Source organism: Rhyacophila brunnea, unplaced genomic scaffold (genome assembly GCF_057557595.1).
Source record: "Rhyacophila brunnea isolate RB1 unplaced genomic scaffold, BYU_Rbru_1.0 scaffold_23, whole genome shotgun sequence".
Classification (NCBI taxonomy): Eukaryota; Metazoa; Arthropoda; class Insecta; order Trichoptera; family Rhyacophilidae; genus Rhyacophila; species Rhyacophila brunnea.
The window spans coordinates 13,563,826-13,582,182 of NW_028232893.1; the positions used below are offsets into that span (position 1 = coordinate 13,563,826).

Genomic DNA, 18,357 nt, shown 5'->3' on the forward strand with positions numbered 1-18,357 from the left:
ACATTTTTTTTGTAGCATTTTAGGTGCTCCTATGCCTTTAGCGAGTTATCTCGCTCTATGAGGCCATGATCGACAGGCCGCACATACAAATTTCGCTAGTTATCTTGTCTAACTTTAAACTCAAATTACTAACCACTGTCAATTGATTTGCATAATATAAAAAATTAAACACACAGTGACATCTGTTTGAAAAATTATGAAATACACAAATCATCGATATTACACCGATTTTAGTAAGAGCTTCGCTCTATATTCGACGTGTGTTGTTAACTCACTCACATGACTCAACGTGCAGATATGTGAGTGTATAATAATTAAATTCGACGACTTCAGTTAACATTTTACGCAAAGCAGACATTTGAATAAAAAAATTAGCTATAAATATCTGTGAAAATATACTCCCTTGTAAATTGTATATAGGCATCCAAAACCAATACATTGGCCATTATTTTTTAAGATGAATAATTATGTGAAACAGCAATAAATATGTAATACAATGTTTCCCAAAGTGTCGTACGCGTACCCCCTGGGGTACGGGAAGAGTTTGCTGGGGGTACGCGCTGCACCGGGCTTTGGCTGCGCCAGGTACACCAAGCATTAACACAACATCCATGCTAGAAGGTTTATCGCATGCGGAAGAATAGCAATTATTGGAATTAGCTTCAAACGGATTCTTGCAAAATAAATATAAGGAGTGTACTTTAACAACATTCTGGTTGGAAATGCAACATGTGTATCCATTTTTAACAGAGAAAGTCCTTAAATACATCTTGTCTTTTCCAACTTCATATTTATGTGAATCTGCTTTTTCAGCATTTGTAGACATTAAGTCAAAAAAAGGAACAGGCTTTTGGGTGTGGAACTGCATCTCAGATTAAAATAATAACCAGGGAACCAAATTACGATGATCTGTCGTTTCAACATAAACAATTTTATCCTTCTCATTGGTTATAATGACTTTTATTTTTTATAATAAGTATAACTTTTCAATCAAACTTCAAATTCAGCCAACAAGTTGCTTTGAGACACGAAATTCAATCAAAATGGTTTTATTTGCATACAATCAATGCAGCAGACCTCTTATCAGCCATTCCGGACAGGATATTTACATCTGATATGCGACACGTAAGCTAGAGGACCTAATGGTTGGAAAGATATGGTATGTTAACTACGATGTAACAATGTGCCCCTGTAACAACAAGCCCCGCCTCCCCCTAAGTAGGATGGAAAAATAGAAAGGGATAGCATTCAAAGTCTGCTTATGGGCGGCAATTTACCAAGGACATAATTGATTCAGGTGGGAGGGATATAATCAAAAAACACCTAAATAGGTATTTTCACAATAATAATTTATTTATCTAGTAAGTTTACAAACATTGTAACGCGTTCATTTGCATATAGGCCCTTAATGTAGATTCAGTACATGTTGTCAGAAGCTTACATTATTTTCATTGTAAGACAGTCATATTTTTTACACAATTATAAATGCTTCAATTTTACAAGGTTGCATGTTACACTTTAAGAAAAAAAATCGGTGTGTATAATACTTGTGTATATGAAGTTATACTTCTTTGGTGTAACAAAACAAAATAAGCCGTTACCTGAGTCTATTAATATTACAGTGGATTAGGTTGATGAAAACGTATGCGATTCATCTGTGTCTCATATAGCACATGATAATTGTAATTTAATTATTGTATTGGACCAAAACTCATCTTTGCTATACAGCGGTTATAATCGATTCAGAAGTGCCCATGATTAATTTATAAAAAAATCAAATTTCAATATATTTTTTGAATTATTTACCAACTCAACATCCACAAAATTTATTTATTTATTGATTTATATAATTTTGATGTGGATGTTTATCATATTTGAATGGTCAAAAACATAGCTTATAATCAATTTCTTTTGAATTATCTTCAAATGTGTTAATCATGCCCACTTTTTGAATAATAAAATGCCTAATTCTTGTCAAATTTGGGATCACAAAGATTATAAAACATATTTTTTTGTCGGAAATATGTCACTATGTAATGTTAACATTAATTTTACTAATGGTTTTGTTAATGCGTTTAAAAGTTAATAAATCTAAATAATCTTAACACCACTGTACATGGACGTACTGAAATATGACTATATTCTAAAACATTAGAGCGAGAGGCTTAAAAGAATACTATTTTATGAAATAAAAATACTTTATGCAGTCATTAAATGTTTAAAATAAATATAAAGGATAATAAGGCTTCAAAATTGTATAAATAGATTATCTACAACGTTTAAGGAATGTCCAGGATCATGCTTTGAAAATGCAATAAAAGCTCCATTTTGACCTACGCTGAGCATGTCCCCCCTTAAGTAAAACAACAGAAATGAACGCGTTACATACTTGTATTCCTAATTGACTATAATTAAATCAACATGCATTTTACACAACGTTATAAGAGGTCTCGAAAGGTAATTTTCATCATTACAATTTAAATTATCCTACTGCAACAGAAACAGCAACCGATGGATTTTCAGGTGACAAACGGAATAATTGGCTTCTTACATGTGTGACAGTGAGAGTTAATATTTCAGGCATAGATTGTATTTCAGAAATAATATCTTCAAATGGCATCACGAAAACAATGAGCATGCCCAACCAAAACGTTGCTAAATTTTAAACTGATATGTCATTGCACGCTGCATGCCACGCACCGCAAACTCTTCTCACTCAGGCCACGCAATTTTTCTTTGAATAGTAATCTAGATAAAACCTCATTTACTGAATATTAATTAGAATTTGATTTACACAAATTGATTACCTTGAATCCTCTACTCAATTACAACACAATTTACATCGCTAAACTGCATCAAAAGGTCTCTCATTCCTCATATCTGTGCAGTACCTACTGCATACAATTTTACAACTTATTCAGACTCGATCTATGCTGCGTGTGTACTAATATATAGATAGATAATATCGTCACCGTTCAGGCAAAAGTCACCAACCCTAAAAACATAGTTTTGAGATATCGCAATTTGAAAGTTTGAAAATGCAGGAAAAATAAAACCCAATTTTATATTTACAAAATACTATACAAGTTTTGTTTATATTTTAAATATTCAGGAATTTTTTTACAATGCAACAGGAGTAATACATATTATAATGTAATAAACATGAATAATAATATAAGTTCAAGGAATTTTTTCATTGTCTTCGTTCGATCGAATTGATTATAATACAAATTCACTTCTTTTTTCCCTTCTTAACTTTACGCACAGGCAAGTGCTTGGGACGCTTGCGTTTTTTCCTTATCGTTGGTCCAGTTCCTGGTGGTGACGGTCCACCCTTTCCTTTCGTCTTTTTTCCACCTCTCTTTGCCTGCGTGATATTTTTTGCTATCTTTTCCATCACCTGATTTTCCATGGCTATGGCTTCTGCTGGAGCCTCATTCGGCCTATTTTTCCGGTTGTTCACATCGCGAAGCTCGCGTTCCACCATTGTATTTGACATAATTATATTTTATTTAGTTTGTAATGAATTCTCGTTTTATATTATAAATGACAATTAATTTATCCAGCTTACTGTTTCGTGCTAAAGAAATGATTGAATTATACCACACTTTTGTTTTCTTTTCCTAGTTTTTTTCATTCCATAAACAAAATATTTTTTTTAAATGGAATCATAACATATTTAAAATATGACAACATTTAAGTTGGTAGGTAGGTAAATGAATAAAATTAAATAAACACTAGGTATTTAAATTATCACAACAGACCAGTGGCAAATGGTGGAGGTGGAGGTAGGCTGTTAAGATCCCAGTGGCGCACCCAGGATTTAATATTGGGGGGGCCCAAGGAGGAGAATGTAAATTAGTCCCATATGCTCTTTTTCTTCTTCACAGCCTAATTTCTCGTTTATCGGCCTTTTGTCTATTGCACTCGGTGTACCTATACCATGGTCCCCACATCCTGAAACGGGCCCCCTACCTACCGCTAAGATTAAAGGCAGTGTGAAACACTACATTAACGTTTTTCAAATTGTGTTTTAGTTCAAATTAAGGGTACTCATACAGCGAATTATTGGCGATTTTTAATACATCTACTTTAATAATGGAGCTGTCGAGTATCGACACATAATAATCAAAAAATATATTGCACAATTATATGATTGAAAATGTTCATGGCCATAAAGTATAATAGCGCTAGAGGCGACTTTTTTTATTTTCATTTTTGGGGGGTGCCAGGGCCCCTTGCCCCCCCCCCCCCCCCCCCTGGGTGCGCCACTGTAAGATCCTACATAAATATTGCACACTACACTTTGTCAGTTATACTAAGTACCTATTTGTTTTCATAGTTATCGCTAGTATTAAATAACATATCGAATAGTTAAGCATGATAAAATATTGCCATTGAATATAAATTGTAATATGAGTATTTTTTCTAAAGGCCGGCCACACGCTCATGCTTTACTACAGTATTGCCTGCGCAAACCGCAGCGGAATTATTTACTAGTATCGGAGCGCGAGTATGTCTGTTCGCTGAATCGATATATTAATTTTCGAATATACAGCGGTGGATAATATTATTGCTTTATTAATAAATCAAAATAATTTTTAAAAAAAACTGAAAATCGTAAGATTTACATAAAAAATCTAAATAAAAAGAAATATGTATTTCATTGATTTTTCTCGGCAAATTTTTAAAAGTATCTTTCTTAAGATAAACCCCACCACGAATAACTTGGTGTTACCGCATTAGAAATATTCAACAATTATTGGAATAAGAACAGTGACGTCCCATGGAGGTAGGCAGATAGAGCGTTGCTTGGGGGCAACAGTTTCTCGAAGGGCGGCAAATCGAGGAGAATCATTTCGCATATATAGAAATAGCTACTTAAACTTTGTAATAACGAAAGTATCTTTCCATTAATAAATTCAGCTCACTGGCTGGAAACAAAATGTATTAATTAATGACTGTATTTTTTGTCGAGTTTGCGATGTCTAGTTTACTTCCGCTGCCCTTCGACGTCCATGGTGACAAGAAACGACACCGTGCACGGATGGAACAAAATCTGCCCTGTGTTAGACCTCCATAAATCCTCATTGTTTTCATTAATGTTTGTTGGATGGTCATATCCGACCAAATTCCACTCCCAGTGTTTGTCAGAGCGACGTATCGTAAAATATCCTCTGCTAGTGAACTCTTCAAATTCAGCAGCGTCCATTTCTCTTTCAGTTGTTGCATATCCTGAAGATACAAATGGGCACTTTTACGTAAAGAAAATCGCCTGCTGCACGAAAGAATGGAATCATTTTTTCAATACTTTTCAAATGAAGGTTCCAGTCACTAGTTCATTCGGCCTGTGTTGATGAGCGTTGTCATTAGAAAATACTGTAACTATAGCTTTGCTACGACCATTATTTTCTAGCAAACACATGGCTTTTTCAAATTTATTTATGACCATTTTGAGGACAGTATCATTGGAATGAGCGATTGATAACTCTGTTCGATCAATACTACTACTAAGGTGATGGAGTGCACCTACTTCTTCTTCGATAAGTTCAATTATTGTATCCCAATACAATACACATGTAAAGAATAAACATAACTGCGCGCGCGATGGAGACTAAACTAAAGCAAAAGTGGTACTGATTCGTGTCGTGACACCAGCGGTACTGGTGGTATTGGAATGTGACCCTTTCTACCACTCCCACTACCCCTCCCCCCATCCCCGCGCACCATCTGGAACATTGGGTCCATTGACCATAAAGTCTAGTTTGTAACCCCAAACTGTTTATTTGTAAGATCTTAAGTTTAAAATGGTATTTCTTCTCAATAAAGTTTGATTTTTACTAAAACGCGTGTTTTCGAATACATATACACTGTTTTCAACAGCAATTATCTCATAAACAGTCAGAGATAGAAAAAAACGTGTGCAATAAAAACTTTATGAAATTTAATATGCTTTAAAATTGGATATAACAATATTTTTGCTACGACCGACCGTTTTTGAGATATAAGCGAAAAACCAAAAAAATCCCAAAAATACGCGGTTTTTGCCCGCCAAAGGTTGTACCGAATTGGCAAACTCGTTTTTTTGTTACTCATTATCATATATAGCAAAAAAAATCTCCCCACCTTTTGCAACCAAAAAGTACAGATTGGCTGAAACTATGTTCTCTGCATTAAGAAATATGAAGCGTTCGGCGCCAACAAATAGTGATAAATATTATGATATTAATGTGTATGTAAGTTTTTCTCACATTCAAGATATAATTTTCTTCCATATATCACATTTATGCTCACCGTATTTGTTATTATCATCTATGAACATGTTGTCAAAAAATCCGAATAAAATAACTAAATGAGATATTATTAAAAATAAAAAGTAGTGTTAGGTATAAATTTGTTTTGATATAATTCAAAGAAATGTATTGCTTATCAGCTAATAATAATGAATATATGCCAAATTCAAGGTGAAACTACATATATCGAAGACTTCTTTTAATAAACCCGCTAGAAAAGTCATAAACTGTTTTTAAAAAATATATCGTCATAACCTTAATTTTTCCATGATTTATTGATTTTTGTTATCATTCGATTATTCAGTGAGTTATTTTTGCGTAGGTTTGACGATCCCGTAGCTGTAAAACAAATGAACTTGGCATTCGAAAACAAAAGATGTCGACTGTTACTAACGTCACAATAATAATATGAACAAATGAGAAAATTCACGGATTTTTATTATTTAATGTTTCTTTGAACAGTAATCAGGATAAAACCTCGTTTACAGAATATAAATTAGAATTTCATTGACACAAATTGGTTATCTAGAATCCTCTACTCAATTACAATGCTAAACTGCATCAAAGGAGCTCTCATTCCTATTATCTGTGCAGTACCTACTGCATAAAATTTTACAACATATTTCAGACTCAATCTATGCTGCGTGTGTACCAATATATAGATAGATAAACAATTAGTAAAAAATAAAACCCAATTTTACATTTACAAAATACTATATAATTTTTGTTTATATTTTAAATATTCAGTAGGTAACAGGAATTTTTTACAATGCAACAGGAGTAATACATATTATAATGTAATAAACATGAATAATGATATAATTACAAGGAATTTTTTCATTGTCTTCGTTTGATCGATTGATTATAATACATATTCACTTCTTTTTTCCCTTCTTCGCTTTACGCCCCTTACGCTTGGGTTTCTTTATCGCGGGTCCAGTTCCTGATGGGGACGGTCCAGCCTTTCCTTTCTTGCCTTTCTTCTTTCTTCCACCTTTCTTTGCCTGCGTGATTTGTTTTGCCATCTTTTCCGTCACCTGGTTTTCCTTGGCTCTGGCATCTGCTGGAGTCCCACTCGCCATATTTTCCTGATTGTCCACATCGCAAATCCCACGTTCGACACTTGTCTCAGACATAATTATATTTTATTTAGTAAATAGTATAGTGTTTATATTATAAATGACAATTAATTTTTATTCAGCTTACTGTTTCGTGATCAAGAGTTGATTAAATTATACCACACTTTTGTTTTCTTTTCCTAGCTGATTAGAATTCTTTTGTTTTTTCAATCCAGAAACAAAATATTTAAAAAAATGGAATCATAACATTAATTAAATTATGACAAAATTTAGATTGGTAGGTAGGTAAAGAATAAAAAAAAAAATATTGTTTAAATTATCAGAACATACCATTGGCAAAAGGTGGAGGTAGGCTGTTAAGATACTACATAAATATTGCACATTAAACTTTGTCAGTCATACGTATTTTGTTTTCATTGAAATAGCGGATATTGCTTGTAAGTTTTTAAAATCACAAGCAATCGCCAGTATTAATTAATGACACGTCGAATAGTAAATCATGTATTAAAATAATGCCGTTGAATATAAATTGTAATATGATTATACTTTATAAGATATATATTATAAAACAAAAATGTAACCCACAATTTGATTTAAACGAAATTTAAAATACGTATAAAATTAAAAACAAAATAAATCTTATCATAGAAAAATAGTCAAAACAGTTGGAAAAAAGTTGTTTTGCAAATTTCCCGCATTTGTCAAACTTTACAAGGATAATGACGTGTGCAAAATTAAAACTGGTCCATGATCTAGTTTTCTTTAACACACGTGTTTATTATATATTTTTTTAATTTCTGTTTCATAAAAGTGCTACACATCCTGATATCGAAAACGGCCGATTATAATTTATTCTTTTAATGTTATAATAGTCACCTATGTTCGGTTTTTCTTATATGATAATACCTATAAAAATGTATTTATTATAAGAAAACTCATTTAGTTTTGTTGGGTAATTGCTTAGTTAACATATTATGTATATGCCACTCCCTATTGGATTATTATTATTGAAGCCACTTTGACATTTTGATTATGAAGTTATGCCAATGTTATAGGATACAAAGACATAATCATTTTATTTGTTATGTTGATATAATAAATTTAGCTTTAATTTAATCTAGCTCTTGTTTTTTAGTGTAGATTTATCTGTAAATTCATTATTTTATTACCTACATAATTATTACAAACGTAAATACAGTTAACGATTTGGAGAATCAGTTACGGTGAGACAATGATTTTCAATCCCGGTATCCAGGGTTCAGGATCCCACTCAATTTCTTGGGACTCAAATAATGGATTAAAAATATTGGAATCCATACAACTCTCTGGAGACATATTTTAGAGAGACATTCTCTCATATGTTTATTTCTTTCAGAATGGATATTTGTCGACGTTGGCCTATATGAAATCCTTCTAAGAGCTTGTGATCTCTCGACTTTTTTTGTTTCTCGAGAGTTGAGAATTCTCAAATCCAGAAATATATTCTTTAACCCATCTGAACCAATTTTTTCCGCTGAATCTGTTTAAACGTCGAATTTTTGACAACTTTTTTATTAGGTCGTATTCTTATTTGTCCGGTGGTTGTTTATCCGGTACAAATCTTGCAATCAATTTTTAACTAAATTCCCGACTAGCTAGACATTTGAAACTTTTAGAATATATCAGAACACGGTGCCAATGCATTTTCTCAATACTTTTAGCCATCTTTAAGTAGAATTGAATTCATTTTCAGTTACTTAGCCCTTAGCTAGGGGTCTGGGGCCTAGCAACTAAATTATTAATATATATTATACGTAAGTTACTATGGAAATCAATATGGAATTTTAAAATGACATTTCAGTATTATTTCTATCAAGTACAATTTTTTTATCGTTTAAGCTAGTCAAGTCAAGTTTATATGATTCAACAGAAAATTTAAAAACGTATATAAAAAGTTCTTTTTATCATATTATTTTGAGACTTTCTGTTGCCCAATTTTTAATTCCAACGAATCAGCTTTGCTTGCCCAAATTTTCTGTTTCCGGCGAATTTAATGAATTCAATTTCATTTCAAAATCACCAGCTTCAAATTTCTAAACTATTATAGTTTGGTGTAGGCAAGGTTTAATTGAATTTTGAAAACTAACCAGCACCATCTGCAATTTGTAGTTTTAGTTCAATGAAAACATATACGTTTGACTGACAGAATTTAGTGTGCACCATTTATGTCGAATATTAACAGCCTACCTACACCCTTCGCCACTGCAATTTGGCTGCTTACTATCATTTACCAGGATTACCTCAACAAGATATTAATTGCTCCAATAATAGCAATGAGTTGTTGATAATTCACAGTATTTTCAAAACTTAGCTTTATTGTAATGATACTATAATACCCACTCTTCATATAATTTTTTCTATTATTCTGAAGCATGGTGTGGATGTTGCTGAACTCCATATGAGACTATTAGTGTCAATGTCGGTGTCTTCCATATTCTGCCATTTTGAAATAATCATTGTCAAGCACATTTAGGACTGCAAATAGAATATTTTCTTTTTCCAAACATATTAGTAAACAATTAGAAATAGTAAAAAGCATATTGAAATAAAATGTCCATAACGTCATTAAAATTTAAAAAAAAATATGTTTAATATTAGTCCTAAAATATAAAAAATGACGGCTGATGAATGGAACTGACTTTGCAATCAATCTTCGGTTTAATTCCATTTAACCAGGGAACACAGAATTAATGCCTTCCCCACCAGCGGAGCTATTCTATACACAAGGCGGCTATTGACGGTAGTTTATCATATTTATATATTGAGGTCGTTAATTGTTACAAAAAGTAAACCGTCTAAACTGTCAAACAGCGCCTCTCTTGACTGCGTTAACTTTTAGAGCGGGACAGACTGTTTTGACAGTAGTACTTAAACGCCTCAATAGATAAATATGATAAAGTGATAATATTTATCACTTTAGCCGTCGATAGCCACCTTGTGTGTAGAATAGACCCACAGGTGTGGTAATAATGATCAATCTCGAGTGTGGAGAAATATAGGATAAACTTAAACACATGTTAAAGAATATGTTATTGTAATAATTATGTCTGTAGCACAATAATACGCATTAAAGTTTGTCATGTAAGCAAAATGTGCAATCGATATGTGAGAACAATCTGCGTGGTGCGCTTTGTGTACTTTTGTTTAGGTTATAATATAATGAAAATACTCCGTCTTCAAAACCGTTGCCCACGGAAACTGAGAGAGGAAACTGGAAGATTCACCATCTTTGTGACAGACAGAATATATGAGACAATATGTGTCGCTACATTTCAAAATCAGCCATGTCCACCTTTAGGCATTTTTGACTTTTTTGTGAACTGCTGAAGAACTACTGCTTTCTAACATTTCTGCATTATCAACATGTGGAATTTATTGATTTTAAATATTCTATACTCGAAATAATATAAACTTTCACCCGTGTGACTGTGTATTTGAGAAAACAAAAAGCTGTTTTTCTCCTATTCATCTATTATGGACTTGGCTGATTTTGAAATCTAGCGACACATATATACATACATGTAATATTATTATGACAAACTTTAATTTTATAAATATTATTCAGATTTTTTTACCTATATATGTAGTGTCTTTTTCGTGGAAGCACAGCGAAACAAAATTCACTTCCATCAATTATTTGAATACTCAACAATAATAAATATTACATTGTCATCTAACTAAACTAGGTTGACATAATTAAGTATTGGCCGTAGGTTACATAATATGGTTTTATTTAAAAATACGTTATAAATATGTTTTCTATGATATGGTGGCATGTTTAAATTGTGTGTTATATTATCAGTCTACCTTGTAAGCCCCAAAAATCCAAAACAACCTTATTTTTCAGGAGATAATAAAGGTGTTATGATATAAACTAAATGTAACTACATTGTAGGCCATCCATGGACTGAAACTGTATGCGGTTTGGAACCGTGTGCCATACTAAGCTTATCTTTTCTGTTCTTGGAAATATATTTTCACAAACTATATTATAAGTATCTGATCGTATTCGTTTATACCATACACTTACACTTACAAATTTAGTGAAAATATATTTTCATGAACAAAAATCAAGGCACACGAATCTAAACCGCATACGGTTTCAGTCCATGGATGGCCTCTTAGTCTATGGCAGCGCTCGGCAACCTATGCCACGGGTGCCACTAGTTGGCACGCAAAAGGATTTTTGGTGGCACGCCTCAAAAATCTCGCATTCGCTCTTTAGAGTGTTTTCGGTACAACGTACTACTGTGAGAAAACATTCTCAATTATGAAATATATTATAAACCCGTATCGAAATCGTTTAACTGAAGAAAATTCGGCAATGTGCATAAAATTAATAGATAATTAGATTAACTAGTTTTACTAGATAATTAGATTTAGATTTACTAGATAATTAGATTTACTAGTTTTATTTCAGTGCCACGCTGAGTGTCCAGTACTTTGAATTACTTGTTTTGTGGCACACCAATGCATTTGGGTTGCCGACCGCTGGTCGATGGTGTCAACAAGAATTTCGCTGGAGTGGGGGAAGAATAAACATTCGCTCGCTTGGTCTCAATGCGGCTTTATAGTTGCAAGAATTTTACACAGAGTTAAGTATTCAACAACACTAGAATAGCCAATAAAAATCTCTTGATGAGATTTATGAGTTTTACAAGATAGAGTGGCGATATGGAAATCGATTTTTCAAGCATCTTTATTACATTATGTCAAAATTGCTAAATCAAAAAGCAGGGTGGTAATTTATGCGAGACCAACTTGAAATAAGATTTTATATTGTCGTAACTTTGTCATGGAATAACACTTTAGGAACGCTGAAGATGACATTCTAATTAATAATCTATCCCCATAAACAATTTATTATTGCCATAATGCCCCTTATGCCCTTTTGTTTTAGCAACGTTGATGACATTGTGTTTACTAATCTGCATAGCAAATTAAAAATACATTTGTAATTATAATGTCAATTGTATTAAAAGCAAATATTTGGTACTACACAACAATTTTGACAAAGATATTATTTTACAAAATAATTATATTAATATCTAATGGTAGACGCATAATTTTTATCAATATCTACAACATATAATCACAAATATACAAATATACGAGTATCTACATATATATTTGGCATCATTTTAATGCTATATAAAATATTTGATGTGCCGAGAAATAAATAAGTTCAAGCGATATAGTTTAGAGTGTTTAGACTGTTTTTGTGTCGCGGGACTGACAAAATTCACAAGGTATTTGGAGTCAGAGTATGGACCTAATACATCCATTTCTCGCAAAAACAAAAATCTATTACCACAACCTCATCGGACGTGTGATGTAATCTAGTGTTTTATGATTTCAAAGTGATATATTATGCGATTGTAATTATTTATATTGTAACTGATTATTACTGACATAATTGATGTAATCAAAAATTATTCTGGTAACTATTAATACTTGCTCTTCCGTCCACCACCCGCCACGTTTCCACACTCGTTATTCAGGCGTATACTGTGGCGTAATGAACGTTAGGTGCTCTTTAAATTTGTGCTGAAAGCTTAATAAAGCTGACAGAGCTTGGAGGCAAAACCACCTTGTCCGGAAATAATATACACTGTTGTGAAAACAATAATAATATTTTATACAAAATGTTACATGTTTGAATCTTATTTCACATAAATATGTAGGTACATGAAAAAATGCTCATTTTTTAATTACGTGTCACTTGTACTTGCTTAATCCTGGGCACCACCATTATGGTTATATCATTTTAATGTAACTAACTACCCGGAGACTGTTTCCATAGACAATTCTTTCATAAGACATAAATCGAGAGTTACAACATCTATAGAAATAGAACTGCAGAATTCTGAATCACCTTTCTCCATCTTTCCCTATCATCACTTTTGTAATGGTTTGACTGAACCATGCCGACTGCTTAATCAGCAAACCGGCTAACTCCATTTGGGCAAATTGTTCAGGAAGGAGAAAAAACTTAATAATTTAACTATCGAGTGGAATTTAACGATTCCAAAAATACACTTTTCTTACAAATAAGCTGCACTATGAATTAATACACTATTTTAGCTTGCCTTTTATATATAAAGAAAATTTATATAAAGAACGGAGTTGTTCCATTTACGCTATTGGAAATTTGGCACCCGCAGTTGGGTGTTTTGTGTGAAGAACGATAACGCATTTATTTATAGGCTTAGGAATTTTAAATTTTGTGTGAGCATAGAAAACAATATGCCATCAAACTCCCATTGTTGGTCAAAAGTGGAGTTGGCTGGTTTACAGGTTAAGCAGTCGATCTGTAGAATTCTTTTATAAGCCGTGTCTTCAGTTATCTTAGAAAAACCTTCAATAAATTATTGACATCAGACAAGCCACAAATATTGTACAAAAATTGTTTTTTTTTTGTGTAGGTATTAAGTGTTTAAATGTAGGTAAATTTACAATAAACCATTGTGTATAGACAAGTATACAGCACGCAACTACATTTTTTTTCAAGGTTTTTATCCTAAATTTGACACACTAGTAGAAAAAGGTTCGCCAACCCTGTTCTAGACATTTCGATTTCGTTGGGTGTTATTATTTGCTCCTTTAATACAGCAATATGGTGATGCCTCCAGATGTTTTAATATTGTTAGTTGATGCTTTCTTCCTGAATAGGATAAAACATGCTTACAATTTCTATCGAAAAAACAAAAAAATGTAATCCCACTATATACATAGCAGCGTCGTTAACTATTAATGAAGGTAAGTAAAATGTATGGAACAAAAAATGTGTCATCTTGCACAAAAATTGAAGTCACACGTCTCGATTTGGTTGGCACACCCTACATCACCTGTAAACCGACAAGACTACACACATTCCAATATCAAATTGACACCAAACGAAATCGGAACGTCTAAAAGAGTTTTTACTCTACCAGCTTGCACAATGTTTATATCAGTAAAGAAATTGTATGTTAAGTCGTAGATCTTTTCAACAAAGTCACCATTGAAACATACTTTATCATTTCTGTCACATGTTGTTGTGTTGCAATGCTGTAAAATATGACAGAATTACCTAACCTAAAATATTTATATTATTCTGTCTTGTGTCAGGTTAGGTTATATCAAGATATTATAATTTAATTGCCACATTTACAGATCAATAAATTAATACATTAGACAGGTTTTTATACATTTATGTAGTATTGTTAAAAGTAATAAAATAAATATTCATTAAAATTTGTACAAAATTATGTTGTGCTTAATAATTGAAAAAAAAAATGGTCGCAAAGACTGAGCAAAAGACTTCAATACGTATAGTATTATGAATAATTACTAGTAATAATATTATATAGAACGAAGCACCATTTTTAGAAGTCAAAGAAAGTAAGCATTATAATAGTAAGTACCTATCTATAACAGATGTCGCTTTGAAAATTATTTATAATTCTCTTCAATAACAATAGGCCATAATTAATACCCGTCAACTTAGAACAATAATAATTATATTAGATAACAAAAAACAATTATTATTACAAATAACAATGCATTTATCTACAACATAAAAACAGCTTTAGAGTACTTATTGATACATTTTTTTGAATAATAAACATTTAGAACAAACACTTTTTTTAATTACTAAGTACATTTTTATTATAATACTTAATTTTATAATATTATTGTGCATTTCATGGAAATTAAAACAGATTGGATGTAAATAAATATAATTATGTTGCCATTGCAGGGATATCTGCTATATAAACGGGAAGAGCATTTTGAATATTTTAAAAACAAGTCCTGACTGCATCCTTGATACGGAAGCTTGTAAATCAAAGCTGCAAAGTCGGTTTGAAGATAAGTATCTCCAAGATCAAAGTAATGATAAACCGATTAAGTCACCCATCAAATGAATATGAAGTCCACTCAAATCGAACAGAACTATGACGTATATTTGGGAAAACATATGTGTAGAGCGTTTGGAAGTCTGAATAGTATGTTCAAAAGTGACCTGCCACTGTGCCGGAAGCATAGTGTGTACAACCAATGTGTGCTACCGTTACATGGATACTTAAGTGTAAGAGAAATCAAGAGAAGGTGGAAATTAAATTTCATCAAATTCAATAAAATTCTCAATGACTCTAGTTTTCACATGAACTAAAAATTAACATTTCATATTTAAAAAAATATTAGTACCTAAACTTATTTTTGACAACTAGTATTTTGCAACATAGAAAAAGTACGAAATTCACATATTGAAAAAATAATTCACCGAGGAAAATAGTTAGTCCCTGGCAATCTACGACAGCATCAGGCTATTGCGCGAGACGTCAACATATTTCAGATCTGTCAAATAAAGGATAACGTTACTGTAGCAATTGTCGTTTTAATCCATATCAATAAAATTAATAGAAGATAAAAATCGTGTCCGGAAACTTGTACATATGCAGTGCGTATCACATTCACTGTGAAATATTGTATCGGAAATATATGGCTGTGTATTAAAGACCATCCAACCTCTTTGGGTCGTATGGTACTGACATTAAATAAAACACGGTTCTTGTCGGTTTACACTTTACAAGAAGCCAGCAGCAAACAAATTTTTGAAAATAGCTGATATAAGTACTGCATTATTTGTTAGGTTTTTATTCTTGAATTCATGAATTTTGCCAAAATCAGCCATGAAAATTGAATTGATGTTCATATTGAATCTAATAAAATTGGAGACCGTATAGTATACGGTCATCTCTTTCCGATAAAAAAGCGCACAGTGAACTGTGCCACGGTGAAATGTTTTACGTACAATTTACCGATAAAAATCTGTTCAATGTTAAAATATAAATTAATTATAATATTGACAAACGAGAAGTATTTCTTTTCATAGCTAAGATGTCGCTCATTTCCGATGTGACTTTCATCTGATACGTTGTCGGCGCTTAGTGAAAACAGTCTATTTTATTGTGTGAATATATATTCCCCAAATCAAAATATGACGAGTACTCTATGACAACATCTTCTTGGCTACGTGTTAAAACTGTGAACTAACATGCTCCTCCCATTTTTAACCGCACTTCCATTATAAACTGACAAGCTCCTCCTATTTAGTCGACAACAGCGCCTTCCTTCATGTAGCCAAGAAGATGTTGTCGTACAGTAGTCATGTAGCTCATAGTGATATCACAAAAGAAACCAATGGATACGGATGTAGACAATGTGATGAAATGGCGATAGACCGGTGAATTGATAAGCGTAGTCATACAATGGTCAATGGTCAAGTCACAAAATGATGATGGGAAGCCCGCAGCATAGATCATGCTTGTTGAAAGTACGTGTTAGATAAAACCGAGAAGAGTGGAAGTAACTAGAAGTGTCATTCATCCCAACAGTGGAACGTTGCCACTGATAATGATGAATGGTGATTATAGCAAGTCTCCGTTAACAACACTTATGGATCAGTGGCTTTGCTAAATAGATTTAATCAAAGTCCATGGATGAAACCAGAATTTCACGAAAAGGCAAAGACAGTGGAGAGCAATGCAATCTTTAAATTGCTTCTATTGGATTATCATGACTGCATGCTTCTTAATCAAAGTATATTTAACATGAAGACTACTCCGGAAGATAATGTATACATTTTATACAATTACCTAACTGAAAAGTCAATACATGATATTATTTAAAATACGTAATAATATTATTTTATTTATTTTATAAACTTAGAATAGCAAAGTTATAAACGGTGATGGATCCAACACTTACAACCTTGTTATACTACATTCACAATATTACATCACCTGTTGTATTTTTAAATATTTATAATGGCTTTAGCAAATTTATTATTAGCGTTCATAGCTGGTATTTTTTTTTTACTATTATGTTTTATTGTCGGACAATTTTATTATTTTTAATTCATGAGAGGCCGTCATGATATTATGCGATCGATGTGTTTAAATCAGTACACCAAATTATCAGTAGCGTGCAGTGTCGTTTGTTAGTGGACATATTTACACTCTGCATCCACAGCATCTATTTAGCGCACACCACTGAAATTGATATTTAATCGGTCTCCACGTTGATTGAACGGATTTCACTCAGGAATATGAAAAGACTAGCCTTTTTTGATCATGTTATTATATTGACAATTCCGATATTCTGTTTGAATGATATTATTATAATAGTTTTTAATAAACTATTTTTTTTATTCAACAAATAAGACACAATTTGAATTTGAGAATGTAAAATTTATATATTGAATATACATAATTTAAAAACATCTCATGCATATAGGTACACACTAGAAAAATACGACATCCGACGGGACATGATCCTGTATCCTATGTACAGTATGCTTTTCCAGCTGTCGGGTGTCGTATTTTTTTGTACAAAATGATTTTTTCTAGTGTGTGGGTATATGCATGAGATGTTTTAAAATTATGAATATTCAATAATAGTTTTTTATTTACCTACTCTGTAATAATAGAAGATAATGACTTTCAACATATTATACGTATTAAAAAATAAGTCACCATTTGACACACAGAGTCTGATGCATAGAATGTATGGAAACGATGTTGTGGAAAATTAATGAATTATGAATTATATACATAGATAAGGCATGTCCAACTTCAATAGGCTCTCCAGAATGAAAACTAACAGTGATCTACATTGTCATTCTTCAACTACAACTACTGCGCGACTGGAAGAGAAAACTACGCCTCAGTTAAAAGCATAAAGATTCACATTTTCTGTTTCACTCACTCCTGTGGCAGGCGGTGAGTGATGCAATATGAATCAAGTGACGTAACGAAATGACACAGGCTTCCTCATGGTAAATTTGAGAACGACTTTCACATAAGCTGGTTAAGGAAATAAAAAAAGGAATCGTTAATGCTTCCCCTTCAAAATCTGAATAAAATCATGTTATACTATAGCGCATTTTACATTTTCATGAC

General features: G+C 32.3%; 1 long non-coding RNA gene across 1 annotated transcript; it reads right to left on the reverse strand.

The window, feature by feature from the left end:
• Positions 1-7,041: 7,041 nt before the first annotated feature.
• On the reverse strand, positions 7,042-14,557 carry LOC147069563 (uncharacterized). The gene is made up of 2 exons (XR_015071156.1): positions 14,344-14,557; positions 7,042-7,567 (listed from the first exon to the last, which is right to left on the reverse strand). It is a non-coding gene; the product is annotated as an uncharacterized LOC147069563 (long non-coding RNA).
• Positions 14,558-18,357: the final 3,800 nt, after the last annotated feature.